At 40.0% G+C, this 22,631-nt stretch overlaps 1 protein-coding gene across 1 annotated transcript in view; it reads left to right on the plus strand.

Annotated features, from left to right (window-relative positions):
- Positions 1-22,631, plus strand: part of Nlg-5 (neuroligin 5) — a 230,878-nt gene that overhangs the window by 65,259 nt on the left and 142,988 nt on the right. Inside the window, exon 2 of the mRNA XM_078187250.1 lies at positions 13,622-13,749. The gene's annotated coding sequence lies outside the window, so the exon portion shown is untranslated. The remainder of the gene's footprint in view (positions 1-13,621; positions 13,750-22,631) is intronic.

The raw sequence follows: 22,631 nt of genomic DNA on the forward strand, positions 1-22,631 counted from the left end.
TATTAAAGAAAAACTAATCTCGACATAACCTAAAATCTCCCACTCCGTACTCGAAGGGTTAACTCTTTCACAGAACTAACTTTCACATCGAAGCGAACGTGCGCGATCTTCGCGACGGTAGTATGACACGAGGTCTGCCTCGTAATTGGTGTCGTTTATTGACCGAACGCTAGACCGCCAGCTATGTAACTCGTTTATTTATCGAATCCCTGGCTCGCCAATCGACGACAGTGCAAAACGGCCGGCCAGGACGTAATTGTTGTTTATTCGCATGGGGCCCCGGGACTCTTTTTTTCCGCGGCCGAAATGAAAACGCCCCCGCCGCGTGTTTGTTTTCCATTATGAGGAATTCATTTTTATGCGCGCGAGTGTCCCGCCACGGGCCGCGCTATTTTGTCGATCCCCAATCAATGGCCGCAGCGCCGGTATGTTACCGCGCGGAAATCGAGCGTGGCGGAAGAGTCATTTCGATCGCGCGTTTTAATTATTTCACTAATTCGTAACACTCGTTTTCCAGGAAAACGATGGGTTTGATAGTGTAGAGCGACGAAATCGATAACAATAGCATTTCGAATAGGACGACCTGTTCCGTGGATGAACGCAGAAACTGTGGGTTCAAGTGATCGTTCGGAAATTGTTATTTAATGTTCTGAATGATGTTATCGCGAGCGAATTGTTTTATTGTTAGTCGATTTCATCAGAACGATTTGCGTTAAAAGGGGTTTCCGTCGAATTTTGCCGAACCCAATTTTCATGGGAATGTTTAACGGAGTGGAGGGGGGGTTGGTGGAAGGAGGGGCGTTCGTCGTCCCGAGGGTCCGAGGTATGCAAAGCACCTCGAAGAATTTCGGCGGGATGACTCGTGGAAATGTCAGGTCATCGTAAAGAAAAGCCCCCCCGTCTTATAGAGCGCAAGCCATAAAGTGGACGAAGAATCCGCGACTTTGCCGTTTGACCCGAATAACATGCATGCTCCAACTGTCTCTTTTCCGTTTTGCGAAGTATGGTTCTTGTTACGAGCCGAGAGGAAGAGAGAGAGAGAGAGAGAGAGCTACGGCAGTCGTGCGTGACCGAGGACTGCCTCTGTTTTATGGGGTTTGCTCGTCGTGAACTTGTTGATGCCTCTTTCATTACTGTCTTCCCACTGGACGAGGAAAATAGTGAACTTGAAAATCACGAGCGGAATTTCTATGGGGTCTGGTTTGTCACTTGATTATTATTTTTGGAAGGGACTGTATAAATGGTAGTTGTCAAGGGCTGTTTGGGGACAGTTGAGGCGACGAGAGTGATACTTAGTTTTTAGTAAATTTTGCAGTTAATTTGCAGTAATTTTTCAGTTATTTTTCAGTGATTTTCCAATTACTTTTCAGTAATTTTTCAATAATTTTTCATTTAATTTGCAGTAATTTTTCAGTTATATTTGAGTGAATTTTGAGTTACTTTTCCGTAATTTTTACAGAATAACATCCATACTTAATAATTTACTTAATAATTTACCTAATAATTTACTAGTAATTTACTTAATAATTTACTTACTAATTTCCATCGCGAGTCGTACTCGCTAAAGGGTTAATCTCGTGCGTCCGAACGACACTTCGGCGTTTTAATTCTCAGCAAAAACAGAGCGAAAATATTCGATGACGCATCCGAAGGTGTTGCGCATCGAGGAATCGTAACACCGTTGTAAATAAAATGGATATTCGTGATCCACGTCCCGCGTAGCATTGATGTATTTCACGCTTACGGAAGCTGCACCCGGATTGATCGATACACATCGGGCCGCGGCGCTGGCAATGCCCTCGCAGCGCGAGAAAACGGATGTATCGGTGTGTCAGTGGGAACACGATTAATCAGCGCGACTACGAGCCGTTTTCATCCGGGGCGGCAGGGGGGAGGGAGGGGAGGAGGGAGAAATATATCTGCGCGCGTTTCTTAGAAAAATTACAACTGTAAATCGTCGTATTTCATCGTTCCGGCTCTGCGATATTAATATCGCCGATGTAATTACAGAGAAACGGGGTTTTTGCTTCGTCGAAGCACCGATGCTCGAACGCGTGTCGAATATGTACAGGGTGTTCCAAATTTTAACGTCCAAACTTTGTCAAACTTTATCGGTGTATTATTTAGTACAAAGTAAGAAAAAAATATTATGTAAACGTAGGTCAGATAGAGTAATTATATATTGTTAAGAAGTTTATTGTTCATCAATAATTTAAATGAACAATAAACTTCTTAACAAGGCTTTATATGACCAATGTTTCCATAACATTTTTTTCTTATTTTGAGCCATAGAATACACTGACAAAGTTTGAACCGAAGTTTGAACATTAAAATTTGGGACACCCTGTATATACACCTGGATGGGAATAGAAGAAGCAAAACACAGACCGATAATGAAAATCAATTGTAGATTCCTAGTATCGGATTCTGAAAAATAGAGTTTTTTATCAGTGGTTCCACGTGTATTTTCTCTATCGAAAGGGGAACCCGGCGTGTCCCGGTTTCTCGTTACGAAGCTCGCGAGATCGATCATTGATATTTCTTTGCGAGGAGAGAAATATTACTTTTGAATATTTTCGATTTTCGATGCGTCGCTTTCGAGATGGAAATATGGTACCGCGAAACGGAGTAATATGTATTATAGACGAACGCAATAATGTTCTATTACATTGATCGACTGAAATTAACGAAAAGAAGTGTTTTATAGTATGATTGATTAATTAATCGTCGAGAGAGAGAGAGAGAGAGAGAGGAGGGGGATTTTCTATATTTTTAATTGTTTGTATATGATGAAAATGTTGAATGATTTCGAGGCAATTTTCAGTATGCATATAAATGACTGAGTAACATAACCACACTTTATCTAAACCAAGAGAGCACTGATAAGAGAAAAACCACAAACAATATTTGCTAATACCGTTTTAAATTCTAAAATATAAAATTAATTTTCTATTATAAATTTATTCTCTTCGTACCCCATCGCCCACTTTTACACAGCGTATACATACATATACTATACATATACATATATACTCTCGTCGGCGCGAAAGGGTTAACTGTCAATAGCGTAGCACCGTCTCAGGTACGAGACGGTCGGCGGATATCGTCGCCGCCACCCCGAGAAAAACGAATCAGGCCTCCGCGAGCTGCGCGAATTAATCAATGCTCTCGGGCTGGTAAAGCGCGCGCGGTTCCCGCCTGGGGCCACTTTATTCCTCTCACCTCGGAAAAATTGCGACCGCCACAATTTGTCTCTGGGCACTCCCGTCTGCCCCGCTTGTAAATTGCAACGAGATATTTCTTGGTGGGAACGACCGGGAAAGAGAGGGGGGAGGGAGAGGAGGAGGAGGAGGAGGTGGGCCTCCGGATGAATTTGTCTCGGCGCGCGTCGCGTCGGAATGCTTATCCGTTCGCGGCGCGGCGCGGCGCACGTGACCGATGGCGGATACACGGTGGGTCGCGCGCGTTGTCCCGGTGATTATAGCGACTCAGAAATCGAATCGGCGACCGCGTCCGTCCAGCTGTAACCGTGGCTTTAATTAAGTTTTAATGCGGCAGTGATCCCCGCGACCGTGTTTCCGCGGGCACGATCCCACGGATTCACGGTTGCGCGCGGCTAATTTTCCCGTGTGCTACGCGGCGGCCACCCTCTCGCCCCCCACCCCGTGTCCTCTCTGTAAACAATGCGGTCGTCGATCGATGTACTCTACGGCCGGTCGGTCACTTTTCAATTGTTTCGTCCGATCTGTTTCGCGTTGGCTGCTAATATACAGTCGGTCCCATAAGCAGTCGTAACCGAATTTTTTATTAGAGAAATCTGTTGAAATCGATGGATGAAAATTTTGAGATATAAGCGTAACTTTAACTTAACTTAACTTAACTTTATTTAACTTAACTTAACTTAACTTAACTCAACTTAACTTAACTTTATTTAACTTAACTCAACTTAACTTAATTTTATTTAACTTAACTTTATTTAACTTAACTTAACTTTATTTAACTTAACTTAACTTTGTTTAACTTAACTTAACTTTATTTAACTTAACTTAGATAGAACGACGAACACGACTAGATTTTATGTTAATTATTATCGTATTTCAAATCCGAGAAAAGTGCCACTTCCTCTAAACTATATATAAATGATTGTCGAATAAACTATATACAAATAATAAACGAAAACCCGTCGAAAGATGTGGGTCGCGGAATCATCCGACCCGGTTCCCATTTCCGATCCGGGAGAAAGTAAACCAGGAGCGTGGATCGACCGGCGCGGCGATGCAAATATTTTCCGCGTCGCCGGAGCCACCGAGGGAACAATCACGGCCCACTCGTTTTCGAGCCGTGGCACGAAACACACGCGACCGCATTATGCTCGGTAACTAGGCCCGTTACGAGCACTCCCGGAGGTTAAAGAGACAATCGAAGAGGCCCGGGGAAGCCGGAAGCTCGTTGGCTACGGGGGTTGGTTCCGTCGGGGTAGCTCCGTGGCAAAATATTTGAGCACACGCTATAAACGTTTACCGTGCGCGCGCGCCCCCCTCCCCGCCTCGTCGCTCTCCCCGTTCGAGCCCTCGTCTACGCAACGCGGTAAAACGGCGGAGCTCTCTCGCCGATAACACTCTTCTCCCTTTCAAACCGCCCTTTAATCTCCGGGACCTACCCGCGGCAAACTTAGCTACCAAGCCAGACGATTATTGTCATTAGTCGGCTTGTCGAATCACCGCTTCTCGAGCGCCCGCGCTCGCTCGCCCCCATTATTTGATCCCGTAACGAGGTAAGTGGAGTAATACGTGCGCGCTCGGTAAGACACCGCCGCCGCGCGACTGTTTCTATGGATTTTCTATGTGTGTCAGATAGGACGGCGTAGCCTCGATTCAACGCGTTCGTCGCCGCGTCACCCATATCTCGGTGACACTCATTTCTGACCAATTTTGAAAATTTATTTTTATTATTATTATTTTTTTATTATTATTATGTAGCGAAAGGGTTAAAGAAAATTATAGTCGCGCGAGTGAGTAATTATGCACGCGAAACTTGTACGAGTCTCTCGTATCAACGAAATTTATCGATATAATAAATCTATCGAATCGGGTGACGTAACGTAATACTCCGGCTACGGTGGACAACCATGAAGTAAATAATATTATAGATACGGTTCGCCACACCGTGACCGTGCTATCGATGGACCGTCGAGCGATCAACTTAGCGATATATCAAATAACCGTTGCATAATTACTATTGTAATACAATTTAGCACTGTAACATTGCAAATAAAACGCCGCAACGAACGACGCGTATCGCGAACGAAATGTTAAAAGCGTTAATCCAATATCGCGTTTCTCTGCAAGCCGCGTGCGTGTTAATATTATTATTAATTTTCTGGTAATTCTACCCCTTTGAAAAGTGTAACATATTGTGGAACATATTGTAACAATTTTGTGGAAAATTTGATTATTCGACGCATTCAGGACATGTCAACTATAATTAATACGACCGACTATTAATATATAATAGTATATAAATAATAATATATAAATTGGATAAAAAGCAACGAAAAACCGTTTGGTCATGGATTCTGCAAAAATAATAGAAGTTTGATCGAAACCAGACTGCGAGTCCCGGAGAAAGGGGTGCCGCCACTTCCGCGGTGTTTCATTTTTCAAAACTGGAGCTCCCGCACAATAGAAATTCTCTTGGACAATAGAAATTTTCCTCGGAGCATTTTTCTTGCGGACTGTCGCAGAGAATGGATCTGTGTCAAGTGTGCCACCGTGCAGATTCGTAAGAACAGCAATAAAACTGTGCTGCCACAAAATTATGATACGTTACCGTTCCTTGGAAATAATCTTGACATTATTGCTCCGCGCAATATTTAATTACTGTTAGAATTATATAAAATTGACAGAATTAATTATATAGAGAATGTATATAATGTTATAGCGAGACTTTTTCGCTGTAATAAAATCGATGGTAACTTTGTCGTTATTTAATAATAGTTATTTATATTAAATTATTATAATAATAGTTATTTATATTAAATTATTTAATAATAGTTATTTACATTAAATTATTTAATAATAGTTATTTATACTACATTATTTAGTAATAGTTATTTATACTACGTTATTATAACAGTTATTTATACTACATTGTTATAACAGTTATTTATATTCCATTATTATAATAGTCATTTTACGTCTCAACGCAATTTACAAATCCGCACGTGACATAAATATTATACAGTTAATTTAACGATGCTAAACGACTAGGTTCGTCGAAGGAAAAATACGTGTCGAACGATTACGTTTGCCATAAACGCGGTTTCCCCTGTAATTAAGATACCGTGTCGCAGAGCCGCGGAGGAAAAAATTTCAGCTCGTTCGAAATGGGAAGGGAGGCCGCGCGACCCCGGTTTACGGCTTCTAATGCGGGCCAGGGCGACGCACACGCGTGCAACGGACCTCGGCGGAACGAGTATTGCGACTCTTCTTGTAATCTCCGTCGGCGTGTCCGGGGCTGAATTTGCATCGCGAGACAATGGCCTGCCCCGCGTAGAAGTTCTCCCCAACCCTCGCCCTCCCCTCCCCTCGCCGTGTACTTTCCGTTTGCGTACACGTTAGCGCGGCTGAAAAAGTAGGCCGGACCTGGCAAAAATGAATGGTTCCTTTGTCATTTAAATGTAATCGCTTCCAGTTCCTCTCTCTCTCTCTCTCGTTCTCGCGCTCTCTCTCTCTCTGGACGCGACAGTGGCCAAAAGGAAATCGCGACCGCGCGCAAGGAATTCCTGCGAAATGAGGTGCAATTTTCCTCGCTAATGTCACGAAACCGTGGCTCGCAATTTTATTTTCTTCCAATTAAATGGCCATTGTCCTGTCTTACCGTATGTAGTCGTCCTTTAAATGCAAGACTTGGTCCTTCAGCGAGGTTATGTCAGCCAGGAGGAAGGGGTGTGAAACTGAAGGGTTTTTAACTATTTTTTAAGAATTTAATTTAGATTACTGTAATTGATTTGATTTCGGTGACAATTTTATCGTTTATAAATTGCTAAAATTATACTAAGAATGTACTAACAATATAGTAGGAATATACTAAAAATATACTAGAATATACTAATATACTAAGACAGTATTAACACTGCCGACAATCGACCACTAAAATACTCACACAGTTAAAACAATTTAATTAATTAAAGCGAAGACTAGAAAGTTAATATTTATCATAATATTTATCAAATTCAATTTGTTCGAATGTATTACAATAGAAATGAATTTTCAAGATTGGTCAAAAATTAGTGTCACCCATATTTTTTAACATTATTTTAACATATATAATATATAACATATCAAATATTAACTAGTTACAAATAACAAGCTTACACTAAATTAATAAAAAATTACGTGCTACCTGAATTTAAGAAAAGTTCACACCCCTCGCGAAACAAACGTTTCGCATAATTACTCTCGCAACAACATCTCCGAGTATCTCGGCCAATTTATATAATTCTTCACTTCCACGGATCCCCAAAGCCGCGCTCACCGACGCGCGAACCAACGAAATCTTGACCCATTACCCCGATCCCCCGCAAAACCAACTCCGCCGCGCTCGTTATCCCCGACCCATTCCCGGGGGTTTATCATTCCCCCGTTTATTCACCATTCGTTGTACGTTTCTGTTTGCTCGCGGCTACCATGGACGTTTCCGTAGCGAAAATGCCGCGGGATCGTATAAATCTCTTGGAAATTTCACCGGTCCGAGAAACGTCGGCCAGGGGACCGGCGCACGGTCAAAGATACGTCACGATTATCGTCTCCGTCGCGTTCCACCGTAGTTACTCCCACTCTACCCCCATTCCTTCCTCTCTCCCACCCTTCCTTCCTCCCTTCCTCTCGTCCCTCATCGACGTGTGTTCCACCGGCGAATTTACGTTCGCCCGAGGACCACGGGAAATTAAATGTCGATAGAGGGATGCCGATTTAGTTTGCGTACCTGCTGGTTCGCCGTACGGCAACCCCGCGCCCCCCTCCCCTTCCACCCTCCACCATATGGTCCGGTCGGCGGAGAGTGGATAGAACTAAAATTTCACCGTTTATTCGCGGGGCATCGAGAGAGAGAGAGAGAGAGAGAGAGAAAGAGAGAGAGAGAGAGAGAAAGAGAGAGAGAGAGAGAGAAAGAGAGAGAGAGCCTTGATTCGAAAAGTTTCGACGCGGGATTTCTCGATTACTCATCGGCCGAAGAAGCTTCTAACTGACGTGTCGGGCCGCCATACGTCAACGTCCAAATATTTTTCGCCCCGTCTAACGGACGAACTCGATCGCCTCCGGGATGGGGGGGGGATCCGCGCGCCGCGGAAATTATTAGAAAATCCGGGGTGTCGCTTTTACAGCGTTCCGCGCTCTGGATAAAACTCTTAATATTGTTAAGCAATTATGAAAAAAACAGTTAAATGCGTACAATTGTCCTTTCCTTCCTTCCTTACTCAGATTTTTAATTACATTAAATTGCATTTAAACGCAGCTTTCGAACAAAGAAAATCACACGAATTCAAAAGGGCGATGGCTCAGACGAATTTTAGGTTAAGTTCTCGTCGGGCTGTTCCCGCGCGACTCGGTTCAAATGAAAGCTGGCACTGTCCGCTTTAAGACAGGGTAGATTAGGTTGAAATTGTATAATAAGTCCGTTCGCGTCGACGACTGCGCGCGCGGTATACTATATTCTCTCGCGAGAAAACGGCGAACACAGACTTATTACACAACCTAATAGTTTCGCGGAATGGCGGAGATTAATTAAAATCCGGAGGGGGGTCGTTGTACAACGCCATCCGCTTCGCGTGGGATGGCACGCGAAACTTTTAGGTTAGGTCAAGTGGACGTTTCGACGAAAGACAAACATTTGTGAAAGTTATAAAATCGTATCTGGAGATTTGTACATTTTTTGGTAGTTATGATGTTTGCGCTGTTATAAATATTGGAAACGAAAGTATTAACTCTTTTCAGTCGAGACTATTTTAATTCCAAATTGAAGATATGAAAAATTAATCGAATTATTTTATATCTCTATTTGGCTAGCCTTAACCTAAACAGAAAGACGAGGCGGTGCGACCATAAGCGCGTTGCAACAAAATTTGATCAAAGTATTTTATACCACTAAAATATTTATACTATCAAAATATTGATCCCACTAAAATATTTATACTATCAAAATATTGATCCCACTAAAATATTTATACTATCAAAATATTTATCCTACTAAAATATTTATCCTACAAAACTTTAAACTAAACGAATTATTTCATGTCCCCATATAGCTAGCTTAAACCTAACTAAAAAGACAATCCAGTGCGACCAAACACGCGTCGCAACAAGTGCCATTAAACAATCAAGAACACCGTAATCGCCGATCCGTCGCACGATCTAAATCCCATAAAATCCGGCTCATAAAAGTAAACGTTTCGCGTCGCGCGTCCGGAACGCGTCGAAACTGGACGTTTAATTCGAAATCAAGAGACCGTGGTGCCGTATCGAGGAACAAAGTGGAACGCGTCGGGTATCCTCGGATGTTCGCCGGTGTCGTCCGAGGATTAACACGGGACAGAGACAGCCGGCTGCAACAGAATATCCTTGTTTCACGGGAATAAAAGCAACGAGAAACGATTTTCGATACTCTATTTACCTCTCGGAGATACTCGGGGCCGCACGCGACCCGTCGGAACGGGAGACGGGAGACGGTCGGCGGCACGCGGGGATGGCTCGTTTTCAAAGTGATTCGTTATCACGCGATTAGCACGAGCACGCGAGCTTAATTTAAGCTAAGCCGGCGGGGAAAAGTTCGTCCCGGCTAATGAAGACCGATCGCTCCCCCTCCCCACCCCTTAGAGAAACTGGGGCGTGAGCTTTTATCGTCCCCTCTAATTGGATTAGAGAAAATAATTCCCGCTTCCGTACCATTGCTCGCTGATAACGCGTCTCGCGGAAGCGTATGCTAATTTTTGCTAATGGACTCTCTCTCTCTCTCTCTCTCTCTCTCTCTCTCTCTCTCTCGCTCGCTCTCTCTCTCTCTCGCTCGCTCTCTCATCTCTCTCTCTCTCTTTCTCTCTCTGCTCGCGGCACCTTAAATCACCGGTTCTTTAATTCAGTATCCTCCAGTCGTCGTCGTCGTCTTTACGACCAATGGGAGTAACCCGTTCGGCGGAGTGGGGGATGGGGGAGTATACTCGTTTCGCGATAACAGCACGCGATTTTCTTACCGCGTCGGACAGCGCGCGCCCGCGCACGCAGCCGGATGATCGTCGTGTCGGTTTGTTGTCGGACACGAAAGTGAACGGTCTTCGAATGGATAGCTATTTGATAGGATAAGTAGATAGCGTCTGGTTTCAGCACGACAAGCTTATTAGAAACCAATAATTGGATTTCGTGTCCGCGGATCCGTTTCTCGCGTGTTTCCACGGGCACGTGGCGTGCTTTGTTTTTCCACGTGGATCATGTCATAGAAATAGACTGTATAATAGGCGGCATTGATTATATGTCATTTTTTCTTGCGAACGGTGCTTTAAATAAAAACTGTCTTTCTATTTTTTTTTTATTTATTTGTACGACCTTTTTGGTCAGAAGAATAGGTCATCGATTTTGGGTAATTGATTTTAGTAAAATTATTTTTCGTAAATCCAGGGTGAAAATTATTTAAGCCTTTATACGAATGCGTATTATTAATGAAAATAGTCATCATAAAGAATGTTTAAATTGCAACGGAACAATTGAAATAAAGAAGCACCGCCGCATGATGCACAATTTGAAAAACCTAGAAACAAATTATTATAACTTTTAAACTATTACAGATATTGCAATAAAATTTTTACTGAAAATAATCTAATCTATTTGCAAGCTATTATTGTTCGAAAATATTATTTAAACACCGTTCACCAAATTCTTCCAATGTATGAAAAGGTTCAAATTGTTTCTACTAATTTCTAAGTAATTTCTTTTCTGACTCTGTTTTAATCATTATTTTGCGGCTGAGTTGTAAAATATATTTTCCGATAATCGATTAGCAGGATTGTAATAAGAATAAATGGATGTTGGGAACAGTTTCCAGATGATCCATTTCTGGAGGGATAAGTAAAATGGATTCTATTCCTAGCCGTGTGGAAGTGGAGTAACGCATGTCATTGATCTGACAATAATAGATGAATAGAGCTCCAGCGGCTTGATCAATACTGCGAGCCCCGGTCCGTGATCATCCGTGATCGGTTTTTTTCAAAGAATTATTACTCGATATCGAATTATAACAATTATCGTTGGCGAATATTATTGAGAAAATTCGTAATGCAAAATTGTTAAAGATTTGACCGTATGAACAAATTTTAGATAGTATTCTAGGTAATAGCTATTTATTAGCCACCCTGTATATTTCTTTTGTATATGGCCATGTTAACGTTATTTTATTACAATCGACGATATATTAATTATAATTTTACTGGAAGCTGTGATTTTTAGGTCTGGTATTTTTGTTGAGGTTATGTGAATCGAGATAAAAGATGCTTTAGTGAAAACTACATATTTAGTACACTATACTTAATCAAGTATAGTACAATTATATGTATTTTAACTTTTGTATTTTATACTTATTATATATATTTTAAATTGTATTTGTATTACATGAAATAAAAAATTTATGTTTTCTAAGGACTTAACAATTTTGTATTTTTTACGAATGAATACATATTTAATGACTGCTATTATTCTATAGCTTTATATCTGCTATTATTCTACATCTATTTTATTAAAATTAAAAAGCTACTTTTTACCAATGTTATTCGAAATATTGAAAATGCAAATTTTCGCTTACGTCAAAATGACAACGTAACAAATCACTGTACAAAATATCTATATAAACTGTAAAATACTACAGAATATTCTCAGAGGAGTTCTATATATAACATAACCTCCACGAAAATGGAGGAAAGCGTCTTATGTAACATCCCTTGTTAGTCGAAGGAGCAGAATAGATCCAGCAATGATCGGAACAGAAGGTCTTCTCGCAATGTGTATCGCGCGCGAACGCTTCGGCACAATTTCGAAGTTGAGCCCTCGGTTTCATAACATTGGGTGGATCGGTTTTTGGGAAACTCTAACTCGGTCAGGACACGGGACAATATATACACACCGGTGTCCCTTCAGTGCTGTTGGGATTACACGACTCCTTAACTCGACATTACGATGCACAATACAGTGTTACAATACACCACCTGTGCCCCCCAAAACTTGACGAAATCAACCCGACTGTATCGCAACGTTTCTGAGCATATTTTATGCAGTATGACGCGTAATCCGATTAGATACGCCGATACGATCGTGTCGGACGAAAGAGGATTGTTTAAACTATTGTATTAGTTTTAACTTGGAAAGTTTTTGACATAGTATATTATTAAATTATAATTTAATTAAATTGGTATTATAGAAAGGATTATTTAAACTATTGTATTAGTTTAAACTTCGAAAGTCGACGCTAATTTTTTACATAATATTATATATAATTAAATAATAATTAAATTAAATTGGTATTATAATTAGACTGGCAATCTGTGAGCAAATTCTTAGGATGAAAATTGTCTTTATCAACTATAATTTATCACTATAATTAACAACTTATCACTATAAACGAACATATTTTACAAAAACCAAAAATTACATAAACATTACTTTGTAACATAACAGACCTTCTACTATAGTCTCGTATCCGTCATATTCCATCAGTTATACAGCCTAGTCCGATAACAAGCCCCTAAAAACTTCTCCTCACCATAAGAGTTTACACAAACTGTACCGTGTTCGAGGCTATACATTCGGGGCGTCGTAAAGGCGAATAAATTTCACGTCCATTCGTCGCGATAAATCAGCCCGAAAACGAGCATACAATCTCGGGCAGGTCTCGCGACAAAATAACGTACAACGGTCGTAGGAGGGACGGAACAGGGGCAGGGGACGAATATTACGGGGGACGGAAGGAAGGGTGGAAAAAGGTCGGCGCGCCGGTAGCACCGTATCCTTTTCAGCGGAACCGCCGCGTTTAACGCGACTATTTATTCTCTTGGCCGTCGACGAATTTCTCTGCCTTCGTTTTAAAAAAGCGAGCCGCGCTCGCACGGGGGGGGGGGGGGGGGAGAGAGGGGGGGGGGGTATTCGGGGCTGGAAATGCGAGAGGAAATTCCAGGCACGACCGGGCGAGCGTCGTCCCGCGGAAACGGGGTGGTGCGCGCGCCCCCGCTGCTGCCCACCCCCCCCACCGCTGCACGTAATTTCATGAAGTAGTTAGGTCTCGACGGTTCCGGGCTCTGTGTGTTTTCTCGGCGGCGATCGCCGCGACATGTTTTCTTTTTCGCTTCGAGGGGCCGTGGCGGTGTCCTTACGGCGGCCGATGAAACAGAACTGAAACAGAAGCGGGTGGGGGAGGGGGGCGCGCTACGGAAGTAAAACCAGTCTCGCGAGCCTCCCCCGAAAATGCAAATGCAATTTAGTTACGACAACGGCGCGCTCGGTTTTACAAGTTTTACCGGTCGGCGACAGCTCGACGGAAACCACCGACGGCCGATTTTCTACTGATTCCTCTACTTCTTCTTCTTTTGCAGGCCGGGCCAGGCCGCCGCCTCTGAATTAAGAGGACGGTCATCGGGGGAAGGGAGGGACTTTTGTTGAACCGCCGCCGCGGCGAAGAACAATGGAACCAGCGACGGCTCGTTTGTTCCTTGAATAAATGGTGAGTATTCGGTACTTCATTTTTCAACGCGATACGCGCGGATTGGTTGGAGAAGAGGGAGCATTGCTCGATGTTTTCATTTGATTTCGTGGGTCAGTCGGGGAATTATGTATAGGATGGTACACGCATTGTACTAGTTGCAGAATATGTATTTGGTGGCGCATTTGTTAATACTTGATGAGTATTAAATAATGTATAAATAATAGATACTATTTATAAGGTTACTTTGAAATATTATATATAAATATAGTATTCTATATTATATTTAGGTTAAATGTAGGATTCTATATTATATTTAGGTTAAATATAGAATTTTATATTTTTAAACAATTAAATAGATGCATAGGACATATTGAGTTACTATAATATAGTGCGTCAAGAATTTCTATCCTTACACTCTTCAAAAAACAAACATCGATCATTATACAAAAAGAAATACAAAAATCGCGTTCCTCGGATCGCGATTGTCAATTAGCATACTGAGCTCCCATTAATTGTCAGAATTCATAAGAAACTTCGCCCCGTTTATAGTACGCCGTCCGCCGTTTAGTATTTTCCACGGGCGCGAACGGGACTTCTGGAAAATTTATATCGCGAACTTTCACGAATCGACTGCTGAACAATGCAGACGCAATTAAATTGCGACACCCTGTATTGTTTACTGCCCCACCCCCTCCATCACCCCCCTCCACCCGGTAACGACTCGCTAAATGTTCAGACGCTTTTTATTGTTCCCGATAAAAACCCGCACCTACCGTCCCCGAGGAGCTCAAAGCTACGTTGGCACTTAATTTATAATAGTGCCATGAATTCTTACGATTTTCTCGATCCGCCGGTAAAACTCGTATCGCTGTCTTAAAAATTACGGAAACGCCCCGACGTTTATTGCTGTGAGCGCGTCGTAAACGTCACTCTATAAAAATTTTTCACGTTTATATTTAATTAAGTATCGGCAGCGAAGCAAGTAGGATGCTTCGGACAATGGAAAAATAAAATTTCAGAGATTCGGAGTGGTACCATGCGTTGTTGTATAATTATTTAATTTATATCGATTTTAAAAATTTAAAAAATTTTAAAAATATACAAAAGCTTAAGATGTTTTTTTGATAGAAAAAATTTTTTAGAAACTAGTATGTACGAGCCACCCTGTATATTTTTTATTCTCAGCATTGTTAACATTCTTTAGTTCATCGCAATTGACGATTTACTATAGTAAGATCAAATTCTTAATAACTCTGAAAGCTGTGGCTTTTAGGTTAGATATTATTTTTAAGGTTATGTGAACCAAGCTAAACGATGTCTTTGACAGCTGTGTTTTTAATATATCATTAATTAAATGAAATCTTAAGCTCGTTGCAAATAAATGGAAAATGATCTGCGGGGTTCACACGCACGGCTTATTCTTGACATAACCTCAACATTCATTCCAACATTCACACACAGATGTTGTAGCAACAATTCATCTTCTCTTAAAAGTTACAAATAACTTTAACAAAATTGTTATATTTTTTATATTTATATACAACCACGTACAAAATAAAATTACGAATCTAATTATTATCCAAATAATTATTATTATCCAAATCGATGCTAAAATTCAACCGTTCCGAATTGATTTTATTTTAACCGATTTATTCATAGAGAACTGATTATTGATTAACTCGTCGTTAATTTCGTCATCGGTTTCATCGTCGGTATGCATTGTCGAGCTAATAAGCTTCAAATTAGATTTTACACGATCGCGTTGCTCGATTCGAGTGCTGCGCGCAAAGAGGTCGCGCGATATTTTCATACAAATTTGCCCAATTTGATTTACGTTTAAAGAGGTCCCACAATATTTCCATAGAAATTCGCCCAATTCCAGTTACGGCGCAAAGGGGCGCTTCAAAATATTTTCATATAAATCTTCCTAATTTGAGTTGTACGCGTATAATTCCATATGCACGGAGCCGTGTTCGTTAAAATCTCCAACTAAAACGCGGCGCGCATTTTCATTCACGTTATTGTCCCGTAATGCACGATTCGCTGAATCGAAAATTTTGTGTTATATATTTAATAATACCGCACATTGCACACAACACGCAATAATACCGTCATCGATTTCTATGAAACCGATATATATTTTTTTAATTAACGATTTTTTAATCGACGAAAATTTCTTGTTTGCATATTACAGAAAATAATTCTTGGTCTTTTAACTCTGAATAAATTAAATTCGAATTTTTACCGAACAGAAATTATTTCAATAAAGAATTGATTTCAGTAAAAGTTATTTCATTTCAATTATTATTACGCTGGAATAATTGATTCTTGTTCTTTTAATTCTGAATAAATTAAATTCGAATTTTTACCGAACAGAAATTATTTCAATGAAGAATCGATTTGGATTGTAAAACATTAAATATCACTTAAAATATAGTTTGTATTAATCCAATTTTCTTTGGATTAAATATTGTATAAATTAAATTGGATTAAATTGGATTCAATTAAATTGGATTAAATATTGTAATATATTGTTAACATATGCACTGTTACGAAATAGTCATGATTATTGTTCAATTTTTCATTTTTTTAAGACGTTAAATTTAGCTAGTAATAAACGAAAGGTCAGCACTAAATTTATCAGAAATTATGTGATATCTCAATTTTTTAAGAAACAGATTTACGCTATTTTCATAATAAACGTTCAGTGTAGTCAAAACCAGAATGTCTAAATAAATTGACTGCGTAATATTCAACGTAATCGGATACCGCCGGCTGCAATGTTTGTTGCTAAATATCGTGCTCGGCTGCACACCGTAATCACCGGGCATTTGTTTATGTTTACTAATTCGTTAGCTAGACCATAGTTGCTTAATATCATTCTACCTTTCAAACAAAGCCGTCGCGCAAATCATAGCATTTCGGAGTTTTACATTTAAATACGTTTCTGCATTTCTGTCCATTAATTCGACGCGGAACAATTTTTATTAATTAACACGTTCCCTGTCACGTGGGCCATTGATGGTAAATTCTCGCACGTTTATTTAATACGCTAAAAATATAACTTACAATAAATTAGAACTGAAGAATTAATTTTCGACACAAAAATGGTTTGTAATAAATTCGCTTTATTGTTAGGTTATGTCAGGTATTATGTCAAGTAGTTATGTCATTATAATATTTATAACTATTGTTATAATATAATTTCATATTATAATATTTACAGCTATAATTATAATTATTGTAATTTTTATAATTACTATAATTATTATAATCATATATTTATTATTATGTTTTATTTATATTTTTACATTTATATTATTGATATTCAAAGAATTATTAAAACTGTAATTTTTGTATGGAATATCATCGAGCATAAAGGGTTAGTAATTACACGTGGTATCTCAAGTTTCAATAAAATATCAAATGGCCGTGATAAAGAGTCAAATAAGAACATCTCTGCGCTGCACGTGTTAAAAAGTGTTTTGCACTGAACGCGTTGGAAAAATATTTTCGCCGCATTCACGTAATTTCCTTCGCGTGTTTCGTCGCTGCAAAAGAAAAAAGACACGTTATTCTGTAAGCCGTTTGATTTGGGGATATTTAAAATTTCAAACAACTCTCGCACGAGCGAGAGAGAGAGAGAGAGAGAGAGAGATTCAAAATGGACGACGTCCCAAATGGACGTTCAAAGTCGTGCGAAATTTTCACGATGAATATTACTTTTATAAAAACGATCAAATTACTCTTTTGCTACGTAACGGATGAAGAAAAAGAGCGACTACACCATAACCTATTAAAACGCTGTACGTTAAAGCTTTTCCATTCGTTTCCCTTTGCAAAACTCGCGCGCAGCGTGGGACGTTAAAAATAAATAGAATATTCCGCTGTGGAAATTAGAAAATGTTTAACGTATGCTACGTTGCTTATTAATATGTGATTGTTGAATGTTAGTAAATATTATATTGACTCTAAAACTATGAACATTTAAAAATTGAATAGTGTAAATGTATTTATGGATTGGTTTTTATAAAATAATTTGTTGTTATCTAAATGGTATAATAGAACAAGGATGAATTATTGGGTTTATGCTATTTTTTTATATGAAATTAATGTCCTTTGCCTACAATACTTTTCTGTAAAATTTAACAATTTGATCATTTTCGTAAGCTTGACATAACCTCCATTTTTGCATTTAAGAGTGAGGTATTAAAAACCCCATTTATTTTCTCTGTTATTCATTAAAATTTCTATTTGGATAAAATGAAAGATATTTCTTCAGAATTTGAATACTAATTCTTTCGATACAATTAAAGCAAAAATTAAGATGCACAATAGCTTTGTTAAACATATATTTTTACGACTTTTTAATTTTTTCCTAATTTTTTTAAAGAAGACCATTCGATGGTTTATTGATTGTAAAATCTCCTTCGAAAAATATTTAACTTATTTCCAATCCTTATCAACCGATTAAAAATCCTAAAAAATACCCTAAACAATTTATTTATCAGCTTCCCTCCAAGTAGCCTAAGCCGGCGGAACGAAACGCAAAGTTTCGGCTTTCCGGCCCCCCGGCATTACGCAAACAGCTGTACCGCGGTCAAGAACAAACCAAAGGCTTAACCCTTTATGCAAAAAAGGGGAAACGGTGCCGCAATCGAGTCGCCTCAAAACTCCGGTATCCGATTCGTTCTGCAATTCAAAGGAGGTTTCACGGGAATCCTCTCGTGTATTCAGAAGAATTTGGTCGTGAGACAGCGACCGCGATGGCACGGGGGGAAGAGAGGGAAGAGGGAGGGAGAGGGTTAAAGTAGAAACCGTTCGCTCTATTTTTCATTCGGGACCCGCGAGTTGTCGGGTTCTGTCAAGGAGGCGAGGCCGCGTCTGCATTTTAAGCGTGGATTTCAATTACAACACGCCACCCGACCGCCCCGTGACATAATCTTGGTGGTCACGAATCCGGCGAAGAAGCGGCGTCGGCGAGCGGCGGCGGCCTCGATGCGCCCACCGAGAAAGGAAAAAAGCTCGCCCATCGCTTTACTGTCGTGCTCCCACGACGATTCCGCATCCTGAATACTTAAAAGGAGTCGCGAACCTCCTTTGAATTGTAAAGCGAACCAAAGCGATACTACCCGAACTGGTTTTCGTCTCCCTTTCCCCTTCCCCTTCCTCTCTATCCCGACGGGGGTGGTTTTCTTCTTTTCGGACCCGAGTGTCTTTCGTCCCTGGAACAAACCCCGGGCATGGATTTTAATGGCCCTTAAGGACGAGAACTCTGCTGACTACCTTTGAATCATCTTTTCCACCGCGGAGCCAAAGAATATTTCCGCGCTATGCCAATCGCGATTCTACGAAACAAATGCGGAGAGATACTTTATTTTTGTTTTATTTGCACTCTGGTTCGGTGGAATTGAGCGAAGCACGAGGTATATGTAGAATGATGTCTCATGGTTGTTCTGTACAGTGATTTTAAATTTAATGTTTGTATAGTGATTTAATACCTTTTTTTTCAATTGTTAAGTGTAAGACGGTGTGATAAGAGACGAGATGTTTTTTGAAAATTGCCAAAAATTGATATGCAAATTGCAATATATTTGAGTGAATTTTAACTTGTCATTTTTATGGGATTTTGCATTGTCATTCGTATTTTAAGAAAATGTGCGACGAGAGGAGACGAAATATTATATGAAAATTGTCAAAAATAAATACGTAGATTGCGATATATTTGAGTAAATTCAAACTTGCAATTTTTATGGGGTTTTGCATTGTTATTCGTATTCTAAAACAATGTGATAAAAGACGAGATATTATATGAAAATTGTCAAAAATTGCTACGTAAATTCCGAAATATTTTGCTGGATTTAAACTTGTAATTTTTATGGTGTTTTGTATTGTCATTCGTGTTTTAAGACAAGATATATAAAAATTGTCAAAAATTGCTACGTAAATTCCGAAATATTTGACTGGATTTAAACTTGCAATTTTTATGGGGTGTCACTCGTGTTCATAGCTCGGTACGTTTAGTATTATACTGGCGCTGTGTTTAGTCAAGAGATTACCTGAATTAACTGTAACTCCACCTGTGGATTGGATTCCGCGTTCTCTGAAATGGATATGCTTCAAGTTTGCACTGCAGTGTACATTTGTACTACGTTAATAGAAAATTTGAAAAATCTCCACCATTCTCAACAGAGTACAAAGTGACCATAATTGTTGTAATCAATGTGATTAAGTATACCTATTAATACTGTCAGGTATAATAAAGCATTTCTTGTGGCAAATAATCACGAAGCGCTATTTAACTTTTTCGGTCTCAAAGAATGATATATTGTTCTTGGTTAGCCTTGATAAAATATTTCTTAATATTTTTATTAAATAACAATACCATTTCTCCTACCTTTTTGAATTTTTTAATTATCAGATTTTGCAAAATTCTTGAGATTTATTTCTGAAACATTATGAAACTATACCAAACGATTTTTATACATTTTTCTCGAGTACACGCGACTCTTCTAGTCGACACTAAAAGGGTTAATATAAATATCGTATAAATAATACAAATAACTATCCCCCTACACAATTAGAAAAACAAATAAATGATCAAGGCGAAAAAATAATAGCAATAAACGATAAATAATACACGCGATGTTCCGTCTTTTTCTTTTTACACCGACGTTCGATATTTTAACAAATATTTTCCACAGCACCTGCTACGATACATTTTACATTTTCGAGTCTCTTCTTTCTCGGCGCGCGATAAATAATACCGCGACGTCTATGTTACTTCGAAAAGCTTGCTCGGTCAATAATAATACGTCATTTAACCGGAGTTGGTAGCCGCGGCAGAGACGCGTGGTTGAAACGCGCCGGGTGAAAATTCGCGAAGTTAGTTTACAAGCGGGACAGTTTTCTTCGGCCCCGCTCGGCGACACCGAGGATTCATGAAACCGAGCGGCATTAACGGAAACTCCAATTTAATACGTAGGGCCCAAGCTGCTGGAAGAACGGGAATAATTTCAATTTAACTTTTTAATTGTAAGGCGACACGGGAGGATAGGTCGTCGTCCGGCGCGGCTTATACATTTTGTTGCCCCCCGGGCAAATCCGAGAGAGACAGAGAGAGAGAGAGACACAGAGAGAGAGAGAGAAGAGAAGAGGGAGACCCGAGGAGCCGCCGCAGCGTCCTTGTAATTTACCGCGAACCAAATTTAATACTGGAAAGCCATCTGTTCGTGATTTCAGTGGCAGTCGCGCTCCCAAGGAGAGCTACTTCGCCGTCATTATTTCCCACGGAATACCGGAGTGCCGCGCGGAAATTTGAAAAATTTTAATCTTCCACGGGGTCGGGGAGGGGGGTGGGGCGGAGTGGGGGAGCGGAGTGGCTGTTTGGTTTCTTTTGGTTACAACGGTCGAGCAAAGGCGAATCTCTTAAGGGAAGAAACGTGTAATTTCGTTTGAACGTTGTCGTCGTCAACTTCCGGCTTTCTTACGTCGACTCATCTTTCGTGGAAGGCAAGAATATTTTGTGGCGAGCAGTTATCTGGGCGCGAGATGAGAGTCTTAAACATTACTTCGACGATATAGTCGCGTCGAATGTGTAAAAATAATAATGACAATTTTGGGAGAATGAGGTTATTTAAATTAGAGAACTATAGATTATGGAGTGTACTTTGTTTTGTTGTTACGGTTAAGCTTGGTTGCAAATTCTATTTTTCTATTTGGACGCTTTGAGGCTGAGAGCCGATATCTTTGACACTAGGTAGCTCTTGGAAGAGCCAAGAAGGATTTATGACATATTCTAGGTAACTGTCTGTATACCAAAAATGCAGAAATAATAATGACAATGTTAGAATAATAAGTTTATTTAAATTAGAAAATTATAGACTATGGAATGTACTTTGTTTTGTTGTTACGATCAAGCTTGGTTGCAAATACTGCTTCTCTACTTGGAGGCTTTGAAGCTGAGAACTAAACACCTTTGGACTAGGGTAGCTCTGGGAAGAGCCAAAAAGCGTTTAGGGTATATTCTAGGTAATTGTCTCCATACCAAGAATGCAAGAATTAGGCTACTAATTGGGTATACTAAAACTGGGTATTAACAATTACTTCTTGGTTCACCTAATATCAATATCCTTACATAACCATAACAATTATTTTCTGGTTTATTTTTGGTTTCAATAACGTAAATATCCTGACATAACCTTAACAATTACCTTTTGGTTTACCTAATATAGATATCCTGACATAACCTTAACAATTACCTTTTGGTTTACCTACCATAAATATCCTGACATAACCTTCACAATTACTTATTGCTTTACCTAATATAAATATCTTTATAACCTGACATAACCTTAACAATTACTACTTCATTCATCTAATACAAATATCCTCAGTCCACTTAAAAAACGCGCGATTTGCAAGATGAATTTCGAAAATCATTCTACTACACTCAAACATCATTCCAATTAGTATTCTCTCCAGATCAGCTTGAAAATCGCCTCCGATTTCACCCCTTTCGAGTTTCCACGATCCCGACCCCGTTCATTAACCTGTTCCGCGCGGAACAACACCGTCCCGCGGGACGGTCCCCCGTTCCCAAAACTCTCCCCCCGTCCACAGGGCTTCCTCCGTTCCAAACGGAACACGCCAAAGAAGTTCGCGGTAACCCCTGGCGCGGGATACACGGCAGAGTTCATAACTCTTATCCGGAGGAGCGTCATAATACTTCCAACTGTTTAAGAATCCCTCTCGCGGCGGCGCGTAGAAAAGGATTCCGGGGAAACTTCGAGACAAGATTTCAGTTCGTGGAAGTCAATTACATTGGGGGGTGGGAGGGAGGAGGAGGAGGAGGAGGAGGCGCGACTAAAAACCTGGAAGACATCTTCTCCCAAGGACTG

The sequence above is a fragment of the Augochlora pura genome, chromosome 7 (genome assembly GCF_028453695.1).
Source record: "Augochlora pura isolate Apur16 chromosome 7, APUR_v2.2.1, whole genome shotgun sequence".
In the NCBI taxonomy this organism is placed as follows: domain Eukaryota; kingdom Metazoa; phylum Arthropoda; class Insecta; order Hymenoptera; family Halictidae; genus Augochlora; species Augochlora pura.